This window comes from Apodemus sylvaticus, chromosome 6, assembly GCF_947179515.1.
Source record: "Apodemus sylvaticus chromosome 6, mApoSyl1.1, whole genome shotgun sequence".
NCBI lineage: Eukaryota > Metazoa > Chordata > Mammalia > Rodentia > Muridae > Apodemus > Apodemus sylvaticus.
Window position 1 is genome coordinate 130,978,516 of NC_067477.1, and position 22,579 is coordinate 131,001,094.

Below are 22,579 nucleotides of genomic sequence, written 5' to 3' on the forward strand. Positions count from 1 at the left end.
ATTCATGTTTTTGCTTTTCTGCTTGCCTTTAAAAAGAAAACTCCAATGGAGGAGCTAGAGAAAGGACCGAAGGAGCTGAAGGAGCTTGCAGCCCCATAGAAGGAACAACAATATGAGCCAACCAGTACCCCAGAGCTCCCAGGTACTAAACTACCAACCAAAGAGTACACATGGAGGTACCCATGGCTCCAGCTGCATATGTAGCAGAGGTTGACTTTGTTGGACATCAAAGGGAGTCCCTTGGACCTGAGAAGGCTTGATGCCCCAGTATAGGGGAATGCCAGGACAGGGAAGCAGGAGTGGGTGGGTTGGTGAGCAGGGGGATGGGGCATGTGACAGGGTATTTTGGAGGGGAAATGAGGAAAAGGGATAATGTAAATAAAGAAATGTAAATAAATAAAATATCTAATAAAAAATAAAGAAAGCTCATTAGACCTTAGTCTCAGGTCTTCCTCTAGAAAATGGCTTTATCTCATTTTTTTCTAGACTGCCTCCTCCCACCCTTAAGTAAGTAGCTCCATCAATAAAGATACCCCTCTAGGGGCCCTGATGCAGAGTCCTCACACCAGGAAGCTTGTAAGAAATTTAAACAGATGGGATAAAGACTCATCAGCAGAGTTCTGGGCCTGTGCTTTTTGTTCTTCAAGCTCATTAATCTGTTTCTTACACCCCCTTTTTTTTTAACCAGATGATTGAATAATGACACATTTCTTTTGTCACAACTTGAATGCAATGACTATGCTCCAGAACTGCAGGTGAGTGCCTGCTCTGGGAAAGTGACAAGCCAGCCTTATTGCTTTTATGTGGGAAGCATTTCAAGCAGCAGAGAGAAGCAAGCCCCATCCACTCCAGGCATGAGACGAATACACAATGAGTGGCATTTCTTTTCTGCAGGAACATTAATTAATCAAGCAGAGTTGGCAAGGATAAGTGGTCTCAAAAGGCAGGGAAGCAAAGGTTCTTGCTGCTTTCTAAATGGTCGTGGTATCTTTCCCAGCATCCTGCTTGAGAGCAGTGCTTACAGTTTCTTGGAGTGCTAACTCCATTTCTAATGTTACCATAGCAACATATGTAGGTAAGGGGTTGTTGTTGTTGTTGTTGCTGTTGTTGTTATTTTGTTTTGTTTTTTGCTTGCTCCATTTTTTCAGGTTGCCAGTTGAAACATGTGAAGGAAAAACCTTTGCTGCATTAATTAGGAACAAGAGATGTGATGGTATTTTTAGTCTGAGATGCTATCTTGTGTGGTTCATTTTCCGAGATGAGTTGGATGTGTGGGATATTGCATATTTTCACAATCCTGTGAGAAAGGGCACAGTTTGACCCAGTTTTACAAATTTTACAAGCAAGAAGAGTGAAAAACAGAGAGAAGAATCATGATACTTTGCAAGGGAAGATTCAAGGCAAACATATGCAGGGTCTAAGATTGCAAATGAAGACCATAGTGATGAATGACACTGTTTTGTAATGACCAGCAACTAATGACATAACTGCTCCTGTCTTCTTTGCTTCTGCATGTTAATCTCAGTCAATCCCATACAAATTCTGGGGGGGGGGGGAATTATGGTGTTTGGACTTAAAGGAGTAAAGGATTGAGAAGGAGATTGTAGACATGATGAGAGTAGACAGCACAGGCTTTTGAAGAGTTGGCATGTATAACAGGCAGATTCAGGAAAGCTACAAAAATCACATGATATGATCTTCTGAAAGGTATGATCAGTCTGTGTTGGGGTGTGGGGGGAATAGATGCAAGGGTGACAGCAAAGACAGCCAAGAGACAACTGCAGAGACTCATAAAACGGATGGTGACAGCTAAGATGGAGAAGAACCAGGGGAAGTGATCAGATTTCAGACAAATAGCAAAGATAAACTGTAATACTTCCTGATGCTTGGATGTGAAGAAGATGAAGAAAATGCAAGGATACCTTCATGGTCTGGGACTTTTAAAATGAAATTGCTATCAAGGAAAGGTAGTCTGCAGCTGGTGTGGCTTTGGCAGGAATAAGGAGGTTTGAGAGACTTTTCAGCTTAAGAAGATGATCTGTCTTTCAAGTAGAGGTGCCAAGTAGGCAGCTGGTTATAGGAATCTGGAGTGTGAAAGTGGCCCTCTAAGTTGTCACGTAGCTGGCACGTAGAAAGTAGCTGTAGTCACAGGACTGGATGGGTTTGGCTATAGTCACAGGAAAGGATGGGGCTTGGAGGAAAGTAGATAGATACGTGAGGGTACTGAGACTATCCCAATGGTAGATCAGAGAGAGGCGGAAGATCCAGCAAACAGCTCAGGTAAAGGTGACCATGGGGACAAAGCACATGGCAAGCCACTCACAGACAGTGTGTCAAAAAGGAACACCAGTGTCCAACCATGCTAACCACTCAAGAAAGATAAAGATTAACAACTAAGCACACACAGGAACAGCATGGGTGTGATGGGGGACGTTGGTAAGATCAATTTTCATGGAAGGATTTGCAAAACAGGCAGGAATAAGAATTATCAAGAGGGTATACATCAGAGATAATGAGTATAGATACAGTTTTCCAGGATTTGTGTTGCAGCCAGTGAAAAAGAATGAGGACAACCTGGTGGGGAGAAATCTCACGGTTCATAACACGGATCCAAGAAAGAGCGAGAGTCAGCGGTGACACTGAGAAGGGAAGAGTGGCTGTGGGTCCAGCCTGAAAGAGCAAGATGGTGGTGATGATGTAGGGCCCAAGAGAGGCTGGGATCAGCTGTCCACAGGAAAGCTGGAACACAGAGGACATGGTGCAGGTGCTGGCAGGAGAGCCTCTGTGGAAGCCTCTTCTAAAGGCTTCAGTGTTCTCAGTGAAGTAAATTATAGTTGCCAAGCAATGTGGGAGGAGAAGGTGTTGAAGGTTGGTGGTGTGAAACAATTGTCACTTGAAGGCACAAGGAGGAGTACATCATGGAACTTTGAGTCTGAAAAATAAGCTACTTGGGATAGCTAAGTCATGGAAGATACCTACATGTCCTTTGGTAGTTGAATGGATTAAAAAGTGAGTGTGTGTGTGTGTGTGTGTGTGTGTGTGTGTACACACACACACACATACATACGCACACACCATAGTAAAGTTTTATTAAACCACAAGAAGAAATAAACTATATCATTTTCAGGAAACTAAATGGATAAAATTAGAAATCACTGGGTTGTATGAAACAGGTGAGGTGGATATTACATGTATTCTCATCTGCATGGAATCTAGCAGGAGAACAAGGAACATGAAAACAAAGAGAGGTTTGTCACACAAGTGAAAGAGAAAGGGTAGAGGGAAGGTGCAGAGATTCATGAAATTCTTAGGCAAATGGATGAAACTAGAAAGTGTCATCCTAAGTGAGGTAACCCAATCACAAAAGAACACATATGGTATGCACTCACTGATAAGTGGATATTAGGCCAAAAGCTTAAAATAAACAAGTTACAATTCACAGATAGCAGGAAGCTCACAAAGAAAGACCAAAGATTGCACATTGCTGCGACACCAACACACAAAAACCAGTAAGACGGTCCACTACAGAGGCTGCCTGCTACCGTAGTGAACTCAGAAGTAGGTTGCCGGTGTTCCTAGAAGGTTCTCCTTCACACCTTTGGCCTCCACTCCCGCCTCAGAGAAAAGCTGAGAAACAAGAGTAGCCTTTGTCAGCCTTCTAATTTAGACTTCTGACCCATCAGTGACACGTGAGAATGTGTGTGCATAGGTCTGCATGTGTGTGAGCGTGCACACACATGGCTTCATGCAGAAGCCCAGGGTGAATTTCAGAAATCAGCCTCAATCATTCCTCCTCATCACTCACCAAGGTGGCGTCTCTCAACTAAAAACCATAGTTTGACACTGTGGTTGCTGTTTGTGGTGAGTTTGCTCTGTCAATCCCACCCCCGCCTTCTGAAGCTGCAGTTGCGAGCAGACGCCGCATCTGCCAGGCATTTAAGTGGGTTTCTGAAAATTCAAACTCCAGTCCTCACGTGTGTCTGGCAAACACTTTGACTGCCGAGCCTTCAGCCAGCCCTAGTCTCCCTTTCTAAAGCAGGCAAGTCTCTAGCTATAGAGACTTCTGCTCCCACCATGCAGTTTGCTTGAGCTCCCAGCATCCCTCAGGAGGCATCCTCTCTACAGATCTGCAAGTTTATTTATTGTCTGTTCCACCACATCTCCCTGTCTGAAGGCCTCCATCACACCATTAGGGAGACCATGCTGCCTTCTGTCTTTTACTAGATTTCCCATGGGAAAAGAGTGAAGATCTTTACCTATCCTACATCTGATAGAGGGCTAATATTCAATATATACAAGAACTCAAGAAGTTAGACTCCAGAGAATTAAATAACCCTATTAAAAAATGGGGCACATAGCTAAATGAAGAATTTTCAACTGAGGGACATTGAATGGCTGAGAAGCACCTAAAGGAATGTTCAACATCCTTAGTCATCAGGAAAAGGCTAATCAAAACAACCCTGAGATTCCACCTCACACCAGTTGGAATGGAACTGGAAAATATCATCCTGAGTGAGGTAACCCAATCACAAAAGAATACACACAATGTGCACTCACTGATAAGTGGGTATTAGCCCAAAAGCTCAGAATACCCAAGATACAATTTACAGACCACAGGAAGCTCAAGAAGAAAGAAGTTCAAGGTATGGATGCTTCAGTCCTTCTTAGAAGGGGGAACACAATACTCATGGGAGGAGATACAGCGATAAAGTGTGGAGCAGAGACTGAAGGAAAGGCCATTCAGAGACTGCTCCACTTGGGGATTCATCCCATATCCAGTCACCAAAGTTAGACACTATTGTAGATGCCAAGAAGTACATGCTAACAGAAACTTGATATAGCTGTCTCCTGAGAGACTCTGCCAGAGCCTGGCAGAGGTGAATGCTCGCAGCCAACCATTAGACTGATCATGGGATTCCCAATGGAGGAATTAAAGAAAGAATTGAAGAAGCTAAAGGGATTTGCAACCCCATAGGAAGAACAACAATATCATCCAACCAGACCCCCCCCCCCGGAGCTCCCAGGGACTGAACCACCAATCAAGGAGTACACATGGTGGGACCATGGCTCCAGCGGCATATGTAGCAGAGAATGGCCTTGTCGGGCACGAATGGGAAAAGATGCCCTTGGTCCTGAGAAGGCTAGATGCCCCAGTGTAGGGGAAAGTGAGGGTAGGGAGTCAGGAGTGGGTGTGTGGGTGTTTGAGCACTCCCATAGAAGCAGGGTGGGGGAGGAGGAATGGGGAATGGGAGAGGGGGTTTCCAGGAGGAAACTTGGAAAGAGGACAACATTTGAAATGTAAATAAAGAAAATATCCAATTTTTAAAAAGTGAGTAAAGGATTCCTTTTTCTCTCACTCAGATTCTAACCTTATTCTATTTCCTCAAAAGGGACATGGATGGCAGAATTAAGCAATTTAGAATGTTTTCAAACGTCAGATGTTATGAATTCCACCTTGCAGAAGTGATCACTAGCCTGGGCGTAGGTTGTGCACCAGGGCTATGCCCTCTTTCCTTCCTCAGCTTTTGCTTCTGCAAAGAGGGCGATGGGGCAAGTGGCGACTGCGCTCCACACTTTAGAGCCTCACAAACCTAGGCTTTGGTCTCAACTCATTTTCTTTTTTGCTTTGCAACCCTAGGCTCACATCTGAGCCTTTTGTGCTTGTTACAAAGGAAAGAGGTGGGGAAAGTTGACACAGTGTAATTCCTCCCCTCTCAGAGACTCCTGTTCCTCTTGGGCCCTCTGCCTCTCAGTTCCAAGTCTCTCTTGTTCCTCAGAGCTATGCTTCGATCCTTTCCTCAATCCTTCTCCAAAAAAAAAAAAAAAAAAGACTCTCTTTTCAAATGTAGTGTATCAGAGAAATCTCCTCCAGAGGGCTCTCTGGTGGCAGATCAGAGTGTCTTTGGGCTTTCAAGACCTGAGAAGCCTGTGAGCCACCCATCAAAGATGGCTCTGTGGTTAAAAATGGACACATAGAAATAGACCTTGAAGTGTCTCTCTCAGATTTAATCCCACCCTGTAATCGTGCCAATCCCCAGCTCCAGCTAAGCCAAATCATCCATTTTATCCACTCCTGTTCCCAAGCTGCTGAAAATTACAAATGCCTGCTGACCAGGCCCCGTTACAAATCGGTGTTTTTCAGCATCCCTTACTCGCTAACCTTTTTCCTTCATTCTTATTAACTGTCTAGCCTGCTCCACATGGCATCAATTTCAGTCTATCTTACTCTTCTCTAATACCCCACCCACTTTCCTCACAGCCTCCTGCAGGCCTACAGTTTTTCTTTTTTCTTTTTTTTTATTCGATATATTCTTTATTTACATTTCAAATGATATCCCCTTTCCTGGATCCCCCTCCCCGAAAGTCCTGGTATTCCCTTACACTGCTTCACTGAGCCTTTCCAGGACCAGGGGCCTCTCTTTCCTTCTTCTTGGGCATCATTTGATATGTGAATTGTGCACACTCCTCCACTACTGGTGGGGTTGCAAGCTGGTACAACCACTCTGGAAATCAGTCTGGCGGTTCCTCAGAAAACTGGGCATGATGCTACTGGAGGATCCCGCTATACCACTCCTGGGCATATACCCAGAGGATTCCCCAGCATAGTGGACACATGCTCTACTCTGCTCATAGCAGCCCTATTTATAATAGCCAGAAGCTGGAAAGAACCCAGATATCCCTCAATGGAGGAATGGACACAGAAAATGTGGTATATTTACACTATGGAATGCTACTCAGCTATTAAAAACAATGAATTCATGAAATTCTTAGGCAAGTGGGTGGAACTGGAGAATGTCATCCTGAGTGAGGCAACCCAATCCCAAAAGAACACACATGGTATGCACTCACTGATAAGTGGATATTAGCCTAGAAGCTCGGAATGCCCAAGACACAATTCACATATCAAAGGACTACAGTCTTAATGCCCTTTACCTCAACTCCTCTTTCCTGTACAGGGGACAGCTGGCTTGCTTCCCCTAGTCACCTGGCCTCCACAATATGCAGAGGAGGAAGTACATCCCTTTTTATCACATGAACCCACTTCTCTTAGGTCAGCAGTTCTCAGTCAGTGAATCATAACCCCTTTGGGGGTCACATATCAGATATCCTGTATATCAAATATTTACATTCCTACTCATGACAGGGATATTTATATTATAATATAAAATTAGAGCTATGAAGTGGCAACAAAATAATTTTATGGTTGGGGGTGGTCACCACAACATGAAGAGCTGTATTAAAGGGTCGCATAATCAGGAAGGTTAAGAACCACTGCTCTGCCACTCTGGAAATCAGTCTGGTGGTTCCTCCGAAAACTGGACACCTCACTTCCAGAAGATCCTGCTATACCACTCCTGGGCATATACCCAGAGGATTCCCCACCATGTAATAAGGATACATGCTCTACTATGTTCATAGCAGCCCTATTTATAGTTGTCAGATGCTGGAAAGAACCCAGGTATCCCTCAACAGAAGAGTGGATGCAAAAAATGTGGTATATCTACACAATGGAGTACTATTCAGCCATTAGAAACAATGAATTCATGAAATTTTTAGGCAAATGGATGGAGCTAGAGAACATCATACTAAGTGAGGTAACCCAGACTCAAAAGGTGAATCATGGTATGCACTCACTAATAAGTGGATATTAACCTAGAAAACTGGAATACCCAAAACATAATCCACACATCAAATGAGGTACAAGAAGAAAGGAGGAGTGGCCCCTTGTTCTGGAAAGACTCAGTGAAGCAGTATTCGGCAAAACCAGAATGGGGAAGTGGGAAGGGGTGGGTGGGAGGACAGGGGGAGAGAAGGGGGCTTACAGGACTTTCGGGGAGTGGGGGGCTAGAAAAGGGGAAATCATTTGAAATGTAAATAAAAAATATATCAAATTAAAAAAAAAGAACCACTGCTCTGGGTATTTTCTGTCCTCCTCGCCTGTCTCTGTGACAGCAACTGTCCTTCCACCCACCAACATCACAGCAAGATCACACTTTGCAGCCATGGATCCACACACGCTCCAGCCATGGATCCACAGCCTTCCTCTCACTCTCAGATTCCTAGGTGTCTATTTTCAACATTTAATGGAAAATCCTTCTCAAGTCTCTGACATTCCCCCATCACCTGTTATGTCCCCCAGGGGCTCATGTTTTGAATGCTTGTCAAATTGCGAGGCTATTTTGAGAAACTGTGCAACCTTGAGGGGGCAAGGGGCTGGTTGGTGGGAGCGGGTCACCAGGAGTGGGCCTTCGAAGATGAAAGGCTGCTCTCTGCCTCCTGGCTCACCACAGTGTCAAGGACCTCTCTGACACCGATCCCTGCTAGCATGAACCCTGCTGCACCTTCCCCACTACAGTGAAAACTTGAGGCAAAGTAAACTTCTCCTCCTTTAATTTGTTCCTGAGAGGTAGGTACTTTGTTGACAACAGGGCAGAAACATCATCTAGTCTCATCTCCATCCTTTCCTAACCACCCTTGAGCAATAGTAAACATAGATATTTTTCTTCTGTCTTCAGGTCCTCCTTCTCTTTGGTTCACCTCCCCTTCCTTCCACTACGTTGTCTACTCTTAACCCTTCAGTGTGACGATGTGTTGGGGGGGGGTGCCTCTTTCCTTTTCCCATCTTCTCTATGATCCATTCTTGCTAAGTAATTAAACCTATTCCCTTGGACTATTAACCATATCAACACCAAAGACACGCACCTGTCTTGCTAGAGCTAACAACCTTTGTGAAGCTTAGATTCTTCCGATATCTATTTCATATAAAATACAACCCCATACCTCCTCACCTTCACTAGTACCTTAGATATTCTAGAACTGTTCAGAAAATAACTCATCACTCTTCCTACAGCATCCCAAACGTTCTGCTTCACCTGTCTCCTCTTCTGCTGTCTTTGTCATTCTCTCCTCTCCCTAACCTCCTGCAGCAGCCATGTTCTCCCATAGCTTCCTGCGTAGAATTCCGGTTCCCCACTTGATCGGACATCACATCAGCACCAGACCTGTTGACTTCCTTTCCACTCCAGCATCGTCTTCAGCACTGATCACTGGGGCATTATGACTGGGAATTGGTCTTGAGTCTTCTGCCTCGCCCAAATAATGTACATTACACTGGAGTGAGGGGGTTCAGTCATGAGCAGTGAGACGGGATCACTGGAGAAGTCCAGCCAGTGAAAGAACAACTGTGTGGAAGCAAGATCAAGTTACAACTAAGCAAACAGATGCCCTCACTTCTCCCATTGTCTGGTTTAAGAAGGCAAAGCCCAGTGGTAAGGTGTCAAGTCACAAACACACACACACACACAAGTCTGTGTGTGTGTGTGTGTGTGTGTGTGTTCTTTAACTCTTAAAGCCTGTGAGAATGAAGACAAGACCTTAAGGACTCTAAACCAGAAAAAGATGTCTTAAATCTTTCCACAGCACTACCAGGAAGGTGACTATTCCTGCAAGGTATTGTCTCTGCACACGTCATGAGAATGCTAGCAGATGTGAACGACTGTCTTTTTTTAATTTGAGGGGAGGGTTGGGGTAGGGAAGGTCTGTGACCATGGAAATAAACACAGCACGTCCAGGAATCCTTTTGAGTTAAAAATCAGAGCTTCATATTAATTGATGTCCAAGAGGAACGGAGAAGTGGCCCCTGGTTCTGAGCTAAGTATGTCTCTCTGCTGGCAACAAACTTGTGAGGGCACAGAGCATCCAATGGTCACCAGCCAAGTAAGGCCAACTTTGTTACCCTAATGGTCATATTTATCATATTTATCATGCTCCACCTTCTGCCTGAAGGAGCTGCAGCTTAAGACCTCAGGGCTCCTGGCTGCTTCCGCAGCCTTCTGTAGAAGCATGCAGCCTATTCCCACCTCCTTCCACCTCACATCTATCATTCCTCTTCCTAGGTTCATCAAGATTTATAGGGATGGCTGGCAGCAGAGAGTCAGCGATGATTAACTGGAGGAGATACCTCTAAGTCACAGAACAATTCTCTTCTTTGACAGTCTGAAGAAAGCATCTCACTTCTCCAGGTTATTTTAGTATTTGAATCTCGGTAATAAATGAGACCATGAGTCCCTTGCTCCATTAGACAGTGAGACTGATACCATCTAAATTTGGGGGCTGATGCAAAACTGGGACTAGAAGAGAAACTTTTCACTGGGCATCTCCTACCAAGTAGCCTCTCCCTGCACTGTGACCTCTCCTCTCATCTTATGGGCCACCAACGGCTCTGCAGTCACCTCTCAGGTGGTAGGCAAAAGGAAAGTCTCAAGATTCATGGTTTGTTCAAGAAACATCTGGGAAAGAGTCCTCTAATCAACATTGATCAAATTACCTTTTCCAGATTAGCTCAATCTTCCCATAAGATCTCAGTGCATTTGGCAATAAAGTGCTCAGAAAATCAAGCCAGGGGCGGGGAAATTTTCGCAGGAAATATTTGCCTTGTAAGCATGAAGACCTGAGCTAGAACCTTAGAAGCCACGTTTTTTAAAATCTGGGTACATAGCACAAGCTTATAATCCAGCACTGAAAAATAGAGAAGGCTCTCTACTGCCAATGAACTTATGAGGCAGATGGGAAAGGGCAGAGATGGAAGGGAGTCAGATGGCCATTAGCCAAGCCAGGCCAGCTTTGCTGACTGGATGGTTTGATGTATTTATCATTATTTAGCATTATATGCCTCTCCCTTCTGCATGCAGGTGCTGCATCTTAAAATCTCAGGACTTCTGCTTCAGCAACCTTATATAGAAATATGCAGATTATTTCCACCTCCCTCCTTGCCACAGCTATTATTTCTCTTCTTCTCAATCGAGACTAGTCAACTGGGAGCTAGCAACAGTCTCAAGAAAAAAATTAAAGGTGGACGTTGCCTGAGGAACAACAACCAAAGTTGTCTCCTGGCCTCCATATGTATGTATATATGTATGCACAGACAAGACAGGGGATTGAGCACACACACACATACACACACACACATGTACACGCCCACACATGCACACACATACACACACACACACACACACACACACACACGTGCACACACACACATGCACATGCACACACATGCACACACACATGCACACACACATGCACACACACATGCACACACACATGCACACACACATATACACACACATGCACACGCACACACATGCACACACATGCACACACACATGCACACACATGCACACACATGCACACACACATGCACACGCACATGCACACACATGCACACACACATGCACATGCACACACATGCACATGCACACACATGCACACACATGCACACACATGCACACACGCGTGCACACACACATGCACACACACGCACACACAGAGATCAAGCAAACTAATTAGGAACGAGGTGCAATAAGGCTCTTCTTGGTTTTTTTGTTTTGTTCGTTTTTTGTGACATGTTATTTATTTTTTTATTGGATATATTCTTTGTTTACATTTCAAATGATCTCCCCTTTCTTGGTGCCCCCCTGAAAGTCCCATAAGCCCTCTTCCTTCCCCCTGCTCCCCAATCAACCCAATCCCACTTCCCTGTCCTGGTATTCCCTTATACTGCTGCATCAAGTCTTTCCAGGACCACGAGGTCTCTCCTCCCTTTGATGTCCAACAGGCCATCCTCTGCTGCCTATGTGTCTGGAGCCATGGGTAATACCATGTGTACTATCTGGTTGATGGTTTTGTCCCTGGGAGCTCTGGGAATAGTGGAGGGCTCATATTGTTGTTCCTCCTATGGCACTGCAAATCCCTTTAGCTCTTTGGGTCCTTTCTCTAGCTCCCACATTGGGGACCCTCTGCTCAGTTCAATGGCTGGCTGAGAGTCTCCCCCTACGTATTTGTTACACACTAGCAGAGCCTCCCATGTGACAGCTATATCCGGCTCTAGTCAGCAAGTACTTGTGGGCATCAATAATAGTGTCTGGGTTTTGTAACTCTATATGGAATGGATCTCTAGGTGGGGCAGTCTCTAAGCCTATTCATTTTAATTACTCCATGAATGTTGCAGAAGATAGCTATGGAGCCACACTCTGCACCACTGGGAAAGAAGTCTCTAGACACTTGTAGACAATGGGAGAACATTGCCAGTGAAGACTAGCAGATCGTGCTTTCGAATGTTTAGGCCTCTAGAATCCCTATGGTTTGATTCCATTAACAACTGTATCATTGAAGAAATTCATTGCTTGCCAATATTTTAGTAATTATTAATAGAATTCTATACCCATGCTGGTTCCAAAATACAACAACCATGCACAGTACTTCCTGGGATTCCTGATTGTTTTAAAAAAAAAAAAAAAGTAAAATGCCCTCTCTATTTTCTTGCTTTGAAGGACATTTAACCATATCAAGCATCTTGGTCTCCACATCTGTAAAACAGGGATGACAAGAATACCCAAGTTTCTTAATAACTTTATAGCTTTCTGGGCTCAGATGATCCTTTGCTGTGGAGACTGTCCTACATACTACAGGATTTTCGGTATCATCCCACAACTCCAACAACCCTATTCTAGTAGCAGCTCCCTTTTGCCCAGTTATGATCTTCAGAATGACTCTATGTATTGCCAGAAGTCCACCTTAAGGGAGAGAGGTCACCCTTGTCTAAGAACCCACTGAGGCAGAGAAATAAAGGAGGCAAGATATAAAGTTCTTCACCCTGATCCAGGCACACAGGATAAGCTCCCTGCCCTGACTCGGGACAAGGCAGTGTGTTCTATAGCAGAGGAGTTGCTGGCAAGAAAGCTTGCCTTTCTGAGCCACCTCCCTCCTTCAAAGGCCTTGGTGAGAGAGTCCAGGTGGCAGAGACCACCTGAAAAGCATAAGCACGTCCATTATTATCTCCCCCTCTTCTCTATTGACTGGTACAAGCAATTTGTTAGAAAGTAGACTTTATTACCCCCCTTCAATACTTGAATATCTGCCCAGCCAAAGACATTATACACTATAGAGAATATTTTTATGGGAGTTTTACAAACAATAAAAATAACCCATCTGGCCTCACCCTTTTAATCTTTGCTTAGAGGCCATTTTATTATAGCATGGAAATTCTGGCTTCCCTACTGCGCAGAAGAACACTACTGCATCTCCTTAACCCTTCCGTGCCCAGCACTGTTCTGCTGTTCCTCAATTAGTAAAAGCGGTGCTTGTGTTAACTGACAGCTCCCAAGAGATGGGTGTGAGTGGTGGTTGTCAGTATCCCAGACCTGACCTTCTGCTCCAACTCCACTGCCCCCTTCCACTGTAGAAATCTAGACGTGAGAAATAACGGTTTCTCTTGTTTGGTTCTTTTTTCTGACTAAAGGTTCACTCAACCTTATACATGATGTTGCCTTGGCCCCTAATCATCCCAGTGTTTCTCATTTGAAGGAGCTTAGAGGTTTTGCTGGTAGACTCTTAAAATGAGGCACTACATACCACCCTGCTTGGGTGATCCTATCCAAGAGTTAGTGGACCTGTAATACAGCCCATAATAAGCTGTCTGTTCAGTAGTCTCAAAGACTCCTAAGCTTTAGGAAAAGTAAGATCTCAGGTCTTTTCATGCAAATGCTCACCTATAGTATCTTCTCCTACCCTCTCTACCCTCTGTAATCTTGGGTCATATTTTAAACTAGGACATATAACTGTCTATTTATCCATTCCATTTCAAACCTCAGCACCTTAAACAAAGACCAGGATATTGAGACAACTTTGAGCCTCTAAGTCAATCTTCAGTTACTCCTCCTTCCCCCAACTTTTCTCAGTCTTTAACCCCTCTTAAATTGTGACTGAATTAATTCCTATCATCATCAAAAGCAGGGTGAGTAAATCACAGTCCGGCCACAATCTGCCTTTCTAAACAAGATGTTTTGGAAGACGGTCATGCTCATTTGTTTATGTTTTATCAGCACAGCTTTCCTAACACCACAGAGACCATTAATTGGGCGTAGATCAGAAATATCTACCATCTGGCCCTTTACAGAGAATGTTTACCAAAACCCCCAAACTAAACCTTGGTGCATACAGAGCCTAAGTCTGGTTGCTATGGGTTTTCTGCTTGTTCTAAAGTCACTAAGCAGTATGTCTAGAAATTGTGGCTCACAACGTTTTGAACTCATGTAAAAAAAAAATATGGGATCGTTCAAAGCAGCATCTTCTTGCAGTAGATCATAATGAATAGAGATCCATGACTAGACAGTGTACAGAGAGTGAGAGACTTTGGAGCACCCACCCCTAAATGGGACATCTTCATCCTTTCTCCTCAAGGCTCAGGGATCTATGCCAAAGAGGAGATGCTAGATGGCTCCAAGTAAATAGTGTTTTCTAACGCTCTAACAGGTCTGATGCACCAGAGAACTGACAGAGAATGTAGCAGCATCTTAGGACCTGCCCAGGTTCAAGCCAGATGAGGTTCCAGCCCTGGGAGGGGAAGTGGATGATCAGTCCCACCCCTAATCAAGAAGCTATTTGCAGTTGGCAAAGTGAAGAACAGTTTTCTCCAATGGAGTTTCACTGAGCATAACAAGCAGTCTCCAGGCCCCATGCCCAGGAGTAGTTGGCCAACACAAAACAACTCCATGTTTGGAGGCTGGTAATTTGTTTGCTTTGCTTTTTTGTCTTGTTGGGTTTCATTTGTGTGTTTCAATTTTTCTTTTTGGAAGTGTGTGTGTGTGTGTGTGTGTGTGTGTGTGTGTGTGTGTGTGTGTGTATAGGTAGGTAGGTAGGTAGGTAGGTAGGTGGGGAGGATCTGGAAGAACTTGGAAGAGGGGGAGAAAACATGATCAAAATATATTAAATAAAGAATTTTTAAATGAAATACAAATAAATAAATGTGATCATCTCTAGGGGGCTGCTCAGAATTCAAGATATACTCCATTCTTGGTGTGGTTTGATTCTAACAGTCCCATCAAAGGAAGGAGAATTAATTAGTTAATTGTTAATCATCTGATTCAAAATCTGCTCATTTAAGTATAAGGGGAAGGGATGGAAGTAAATTCTGAAGGAAGAGTAGAAAGCTAGAGACAAATTGATGCTCAGAAGCAGCCAGAGTCCCAGGACCAGAAAGGTTTCTGCAGAAACGAATGGACTTGTCCCAGAGGAAACTAATTATTCCAACTCAATGTGGGCCTGGATATGTGGAGATAGGATGTGGCTCCCAAGGGCAAAAAACTTGAAAAGTTGCCCTGGTCACTACTTGAAACGAGGCTTCCTCTTTGTTGGACTTGTAGACGGTGGTTACTTATTAAACCTGATAGTGTATTAGATTCCAGCATCACTGTATGGAAATTAATTCCCACAGCCCTGAATCCAGAGAACTTGTGGCCATTTGTCATCTTTTAAACTCTGGAACATTCTCTTACATCCAATGAACAGTTCTCCCAGATGCTTCCAAGACCAACAGCAATTAGCTGTCTAAATTATGCAATGTAGAATCAACTGTTCAAATGAGAAACTATATACGCATTTGAACACATGGAGACACTAAACTGCTATTAACAAATGCTGAGCATAGGAGCAAGTGGAGATGGGTCATTTGCTGGAGAGAGGACATTACGAGTTGTTCAGAGAGCTGGGGTTGGGATCTGGCAACCTTGGATTACAATCGTCACAGGTGATAGTGTCTGTTGCTGAGACCAACACTAAGGCCAAAAGCAACTCACAAGAGAGAAGCATTCGTTTCATCGTACATTTCATGTTCCATCACCTAAGAATGTCAGGCAGCAACTCAAGGCAGGAACCTGAAGGCAGGAACTGAAGCAGTGACTACAGAGGAGTGCTGCTCACTGCCTGTCTTAGGGTTTTACTGTTGTGAGCAGATACCATGACCAAGGCAACTCTTATAAGGACAACATTTAATTGGGACTGGCTTACAGGTTCAGAGGCTCAGTGCATCATCATTAAGACAGGAACATGGCAGCATCCAGGCAGGCATGGTACAGGAAAAACTGAGAGTTCTGCGTCTTCATCTAAAGGCTACTAGCAGAATACTGCTTCCAGGCAGCTAGGATGAGGGTCTTAAAGCCCACACCCACAGTGACACACCTACTCCAACAGGCCACACTTTCTAATAGTGCCACTCCCTGGGCAGAGTATATGCAAGCCATCACACTGACTTGCTTTCCAAGGCATGCTTAGCCTGCTTATATAGCCCAAGACCACTTTCCCCAGCAAGTAGTACCACCTACCATGAGCTAAACCTTAATCATTAAGTAAGGAAATGCCTCACAGACTTTTGAGCAGGCCAATCGTAGAAACACACACACACACACACACACACACACACACACACACTTCCAATTGGGATTCCTTCTTCCCAAATGATCCTAGCTTGTCTCAAACTGAAAAAATAAAATAAAATTTAACCATCATATTTTCCAAGCCTTGGTTCATTCACCTGAAAAATGGAAATACTAGCAATTTTCCATTAGAGGAACTACATAGGGGTAAATTTATATCATGGTATCATATATATCATTATATCATAAAACATCATTTAACCCTATGTTTTAGAGAGAGAGAGAGAGAATGCATGGTACCTGGAGCCCAGTAAGCACTCAGGAAACATTAAAATTCTAGTGATTTCTGAGATAATTCCCCAACTACTCCTCTTCGTATAACATTGAAATTGCACGCTTCACTTAACAGATGAGAACATGCAGGTATAAGAATGTCTCAGTTTTCCCACAGCAAGATTCAGGGGGTGTGGTGCTGATATGGAAAGAATGTTCTCAGTCCGCTGCCTACCAGCGATACGCCCATCAAAGACACTGCCACCGTAAAAGAGGCAGTTGCCTCTGTTTTATTATTTTTCCAAATAAAACTCAGCCATGTTGAACCTGAGCACCAGCTGCACAGGCACTCCACGTCCTCTGGCCTTCTGGGCTTCACACTAGCCTGAAGCTTATTCTGTCCTATGGGGACACAGAGGGTTAAGGGCACCAGGGACTCAGGGTCCTTCTCCTTGGCTCTCCTACCTCCTATGGTCCTTGAGCCAGACTTCACACCAACCAAAAACTTGCTAGTACTTCAAATTCTCAGAGCCCACCCCAAGCTCACTGAACCAGGAGCTGTGCATAAGGCTAGGCATCGAAAGTTTAACAAGCCTCTTCAACATCGCCCTTTCCATGTCTAGCCTGTGGAATCTCAAAATGGAAGAAATAAAAGACAAATTATGCTACTAAATACAAAACTAGACTTGGGGGCCTCTGGAGCCTGCCGCGGACACTGAGGGGATAGCTCAGATGTTCATGTGCTTGCTGTTCATGTGCTTGCTGTGCACTGAATTTAATCCCCAGGGACCATGTAAGAAGCCAGGCATGGTAAGGCAACCTTGTAATCTGAGCACTGGGTAAACAGAAACAGGTTGATCTTTCTTAGTTTGCTTGAACACTGGGACCTGAGTCCCTGTAAGCTGTTCTTTGTCAAAAACAAAGTTGGGGTAGGGTATGGTGATCAGCAAGATGTCCCTGTAGGTAATGGTGCTGACTGTCGAGGTTAGTCCCCAGAGCCTACGTGGTAGGACGTAAGAATCAACTCTGGAAAGTGGGAGAGGAGGTGGGGGTGAAGAGATGGTTCCTGAAGAGTCACAGCCAAGATAAACTGTTGGCTTCCACATACATGTCCATGCATGTAACACACACACACAGAGAAAGAGAGAGAAAGAGGGGGGAACCACATTCAGGGAGCCTTTGCTCCTTACATGAGAACGTCCGCATCCCCATCATCTCAGGCCGCATTCATTTCCCTTGGCTCTGTGACACCTCTAGCTGACTTCTTCCGTCCCCTAAATATTTAGCTTTCTCAAGTCAATCCTCCAAAGGATGATCTTGTTATGTCAGTCACTCCAGGTCTCTTTCCTTTACTTCCCCAAAATCCTTTGACTGAGGGGGAGAGGGAGTGAGCCAGCAGGAGCAGAGCAGGCCACCCTGAACCAAGTCCTCTGTGGCCCCAGTCTCCCGCCCCACCCCACCAACTCCCTGCTGCTCCACCTCCTGGTACCTCCTTAGCTCTGCTCTCTTCACTCTCAACTTTCCTAAATAAAGGCAAAATGTCACACTCTGACAAAAACATGATGGATACCAGATTTTTAATCTCTACCCATAAAAGGCCAATAATAATAATAATCCAATACATTTAGACCAATCAAATTTAAAGGTCATAGAAGAAAGAGTTAGGCATAAAAAATATTTGACCCAAGGATTTATTTTCTATTTTTTTAAATAGGTCATTTGATGCCAAATTGTAACTCTAAAATGGCCCTGGTTTTATTGAAACATTATTTATAGACAAAATGTTCCATCTATATGGCCATCTAGTTATTTCCCTTCATTGCTAGAAGTGGAGATTCCCTAGCTGATTAAAGTTTCTAAGTAGAAGTGGTGTTTAGTTCAATGGGTGGAACAGTGCACACGGGTATGAAAGCGAAGGAACTGTTTCCCCCTTTACTCTGTTTCTTCCCTACGTTTACTTAAATGGTTAAGGTCATGCTTGATTGGATAAGGCTGCACCTTGGTGATTAAGGTCATACTTGGTTGGCTAAGGTCACCCTTGGGTGGCTATGGTCACACTTGGTTGGTTTAAGGTCACACTTGCATGGTTGAGGTCACACTTCGTTGCTTAAGGTTATACATGATTGCTTAAGGTCAGCCGTAGTTGGTTAAGGTCGTTCTTGGTTGGTCAGACTATAATAATGAGTGTGTCTGCAGAGGTTCTGAACAAGCACCTGGGCTGAGCACTACACAAAGCATTCAAGTCTGTAATTCTCACAACAGTTTGTCTGTTCTTAGCTCCAGCTTTACAAGTGAGAAAAATGATTCACAGAGACATCATCAGACACCAAGTCACAGAGGTGAGAACAGGTCCTCTCATGGAACCGAGAGCCCAGGCTCCTCAGCAATCTACTGAGCAGAGCACACCCTTCCCCCAGCGAACCGTGCTTTCCCAGGGAAGTTCCACAGAGCCACTCCCCCCTGAGATCCCCAAGACAGAAGAGCAGTTCTGTTACAGGTGCTCAGTGCAAAGAGAGCGAGAGATGGAAGCTGGTCACATGGGGCAGGGACCACAAAGCCACAGTCCTAAGAAGATGCCAGAAGGGACTGCTGCTTCCTGATTCTTTGTTGTCTTTTACCCCTGACTCAAGCAACACTTAAGGACGTGACTGACACCTCATGGGTGACATCTCCCCATGCCTCACCCCACTGCCTGAGACCCCCAGACTAGCAGCTCAATGATACCCCATCTAAAACTCGCTGGCTGTAATCTACAACTTTTGTTCTTTAGATTCATAAGACAAGAGCATGGAGGCTGCTAACCTGGTGGAAGCGTTGTGTGACTGAGTGTCTGGCACCCTATTCCTGAGTTAAAACCCTCCTGAAGTGAGAAGGAGGCCTCTCTCGAATTCAAAGACACCCTACTTTTCCTGATTCAGTATCGTTGCTAATGTGTTTTCTGCTCAATAAATAAAGATGTATATTTAAAGGAAGGAAGGAGGGAAGGAAGGAAGGAAGGAAGGAAGGAAGGAAGGAAGGAAGGAAGGAAGGAAGGAAGGAAGGAAGGAAGGAAGGAAGGAAGGAAGTTTAGCCAATCTAAGGTCAGTCTTAAGGTCATCTTGGTCAGGTGACAAGGATCACTATGTAGACTGGCCCTTATCCGTGGGGACATCCCCTTTGTACCTACTATAAAAGATCAAAGCTGGCATTTCATTACAATGGTTTCGAAAAGTGGTTGGGTTTTGCTTTGGCTTTTTTTCTTCCTTTCATCTCAAGCTTCCTTCCCTTGCCTTTTGGGCATCTAAAATGTTAGAATTCTGGAAATCATTTCATTTAAGAAGGCGCAGAATGGTAAAGAAGCATTTCTCAGCAATGCACCAACTCAGCTGACTTGCCAGCCCCTAGCCCAAAGATGCCCTGCCTCCTGGACAAGCAAGATAGCAGCCATCCAACCCTGCTATTGCCAGCAGGCTTGTGTCTGCCTAATTCAGGGCAGCTTTTCCTGTGATGGCTTTGGTACCATTCTATTCAGAGACAAGACAAATGGAAGACGGTTGGCAAGGAAGACAGAAGATGTTCAACTGCAATTCATGCAGGGGGAAGCATTCTATTGAAACGGAGTTACCAGGAGCCTATTCACAGCCCGACTGCACAGAGTAGCTGTCTTTATCTCCGAAAAGGAAACCGACTCACTCTCTAAGCCTCTTTAATGGAGACGTCAGCAAAACCAGTGTAATTCCCAGCTGCTGGGTATGAAAGTTTTCATCCACTGCTTTGCTATTTGTTATTCTTTTCTATTACAAAGCTTTGTACTTGCCCCATGATGATGCAAATACACGTCTAAAACCCAAAGCCCGAGCCTCTTCCCAGCCTCACCTGATTGGGGAGGAAGGACCCTGCCCACCACGCAATTCTCATTCTCTCCAGCACATTCCAGCATCTACCCATGCAAAAGCACAGCTCTCACTCCTAAGGGAACAGATAGCATTTATTCTGGAGACAAATTGGAGTGATGGTTACCTCCAAATGCCAAATCTGAAACTGGTAAGAGTTCCATCAAGTTTTTATAGCGACAGAAGAAAAGAAAGGCATAAATAAGGCACTTTGCAAGCACACGGGTGGGGACACGCAGTCACGGCAAGGAACTCTCTGCTTCAGGCATTCTTAGCCTGTGGGTTAGTGGAAGTCAGCAGTCTGTTTATCTACTACATCTCAGATTGCTTCATCTGATACTTCTGAGGGAGGACATTAGATCAGACATGCAGAAGGGCATATAATGGCTATCAAAGGGCTAAAGACAGGTCAAGATAATTTGGTTCTAGATCTGCAACATTCCAACTCACAGCCGTTGCAGGAATTCTAATCTTTAATATAGGTGTGGATTTTTTTATTATTTTTATTTTTCAGAGAATTCTGGTTCACTCACACTGACAGTAATGGGGCACTGAAGGATTGTACGTCAGAGTCTGTTTCTCCATCACACATGGCAAACAGAGCCTTCTTGTCTCTGGAGATACGATCCAGGCTTCTCAAGAACAGAAATACAGGGATTTCCACCAGTGACCTTCTTACAGAGTCCCGGGGACACTGTGAAACTTTCCAGAGTTGATTTGAGCAAGATGAGAATCATGTAAAGAGACAGCTCTCATTTTTTTTTTAAATAGATGAACATGATGTAGATTACCATGCAGGCTGAGATCTCTTCCCAGGGAACACTGCAGTGATCACAAGCGACATTCATACCCATGGGGAAATGAGCTGTCACTCACTCAGCTGCTCACAGGGAGATAGAAAGGAAGGAACAACCCCATCTGGGGAAGCTTGCTCTGTGTGGAGGGAAAACAGCTCCCTGAACCTGCAGATCAGCTGATCACCCTGAGCACAGGGCGGGGCGGGGCTGCCACCAGCCAGCCTCTTTCTCAGCTGAATTTATCAGGGAGGAGGAAAAAAAAACAGAAACAGATTAACTATTTCTTTGGACTTTCTTTCAGTTTGGGGAAAATGTTTCATGGTTTTTTGGGGTTTGTCTGTCTGTTTGTTTGTTTGTTTGTTTGTTTTTGTGTTTCTTCAAATACCATTGAAGTAACATCCACAATACCCTGCTGCTTTTCAAATCAAAGATGACCATGACCTGGAAACATAATATAACGTTGATGGTTAAGTGTGACTCTCTGGGAGAATGTGGGGTGAAAGACCTCAAGAGGTAGCCTGGTAAGTTTGAGCTGGGTTGGAAGCCCCAGGGACCCAAAGAGACTAGAGGAGCTTCACCTGCTCCCCGACACCAGGCCCCTGTCACATGACCACAGCATCCCCATGGAGAGGACTATGACCATCAGTAACATAGTGGCAGCACCCCTGAGCCCCTCCACATGCAGATGAGGCCTCAGACCAAGCCAATAGGAAGCACCTGCTATCTGACCCCAACCCAACCCAAAATGTCTATAAGATTTTATCCCAAAGGAATAAAAGTGGATGAGAATTACTCCTTCGCCTTGAGAATGTCTGTCCTATAAGAGCTGTAACACTTCCTAGGAAGAGAACGCTTTCCTGAAGCTTTCACAGCTAGAAGCTCCCCTGCACCTCACTAGCAGACCTCCTCTGGCCAGTGCAGAGCGCCTCAGAGCAACAGAGCAACAGAGGAGGGGGCACTTCTCCTCCCTGCTCACACCTTCTCCCCTTCCCTTGAACACTCCCAGCCAGGCCAGAGACCTCCACGGATAGCATTCTGTCCATCGCACAGACCCATAGGAGAAGACCCTGTTAAGCACGTGCTGAGGGGCCTGGGCCTTGGGTTCCGTGTGATTCTCATCTTTACTGTTCAGTGTGTGACACTGGCCCAGGTGAGGACATCACCCCCAGAGTGTCAGTTTGCTCACCTGTGAAAACTAGGGCTAAGGTCAGGCAGACTGTTGGGAGGGATAACAACTTCTACATGCAAAATTTTGCCATGATTTTGCAGGCCTGAACTGAGTCTTAACTCCTGTCAGTTCAGCCTTGCAGAATTCCATGCTAGATTTGCCATTTCCCTCCATCTCCCAGATATGAGCTCTTGCCCTGAACATGGATGGGGACAGAGACTTTGTGGCCAGGAAAGGTCTTGACATTGGTAAGGTTCA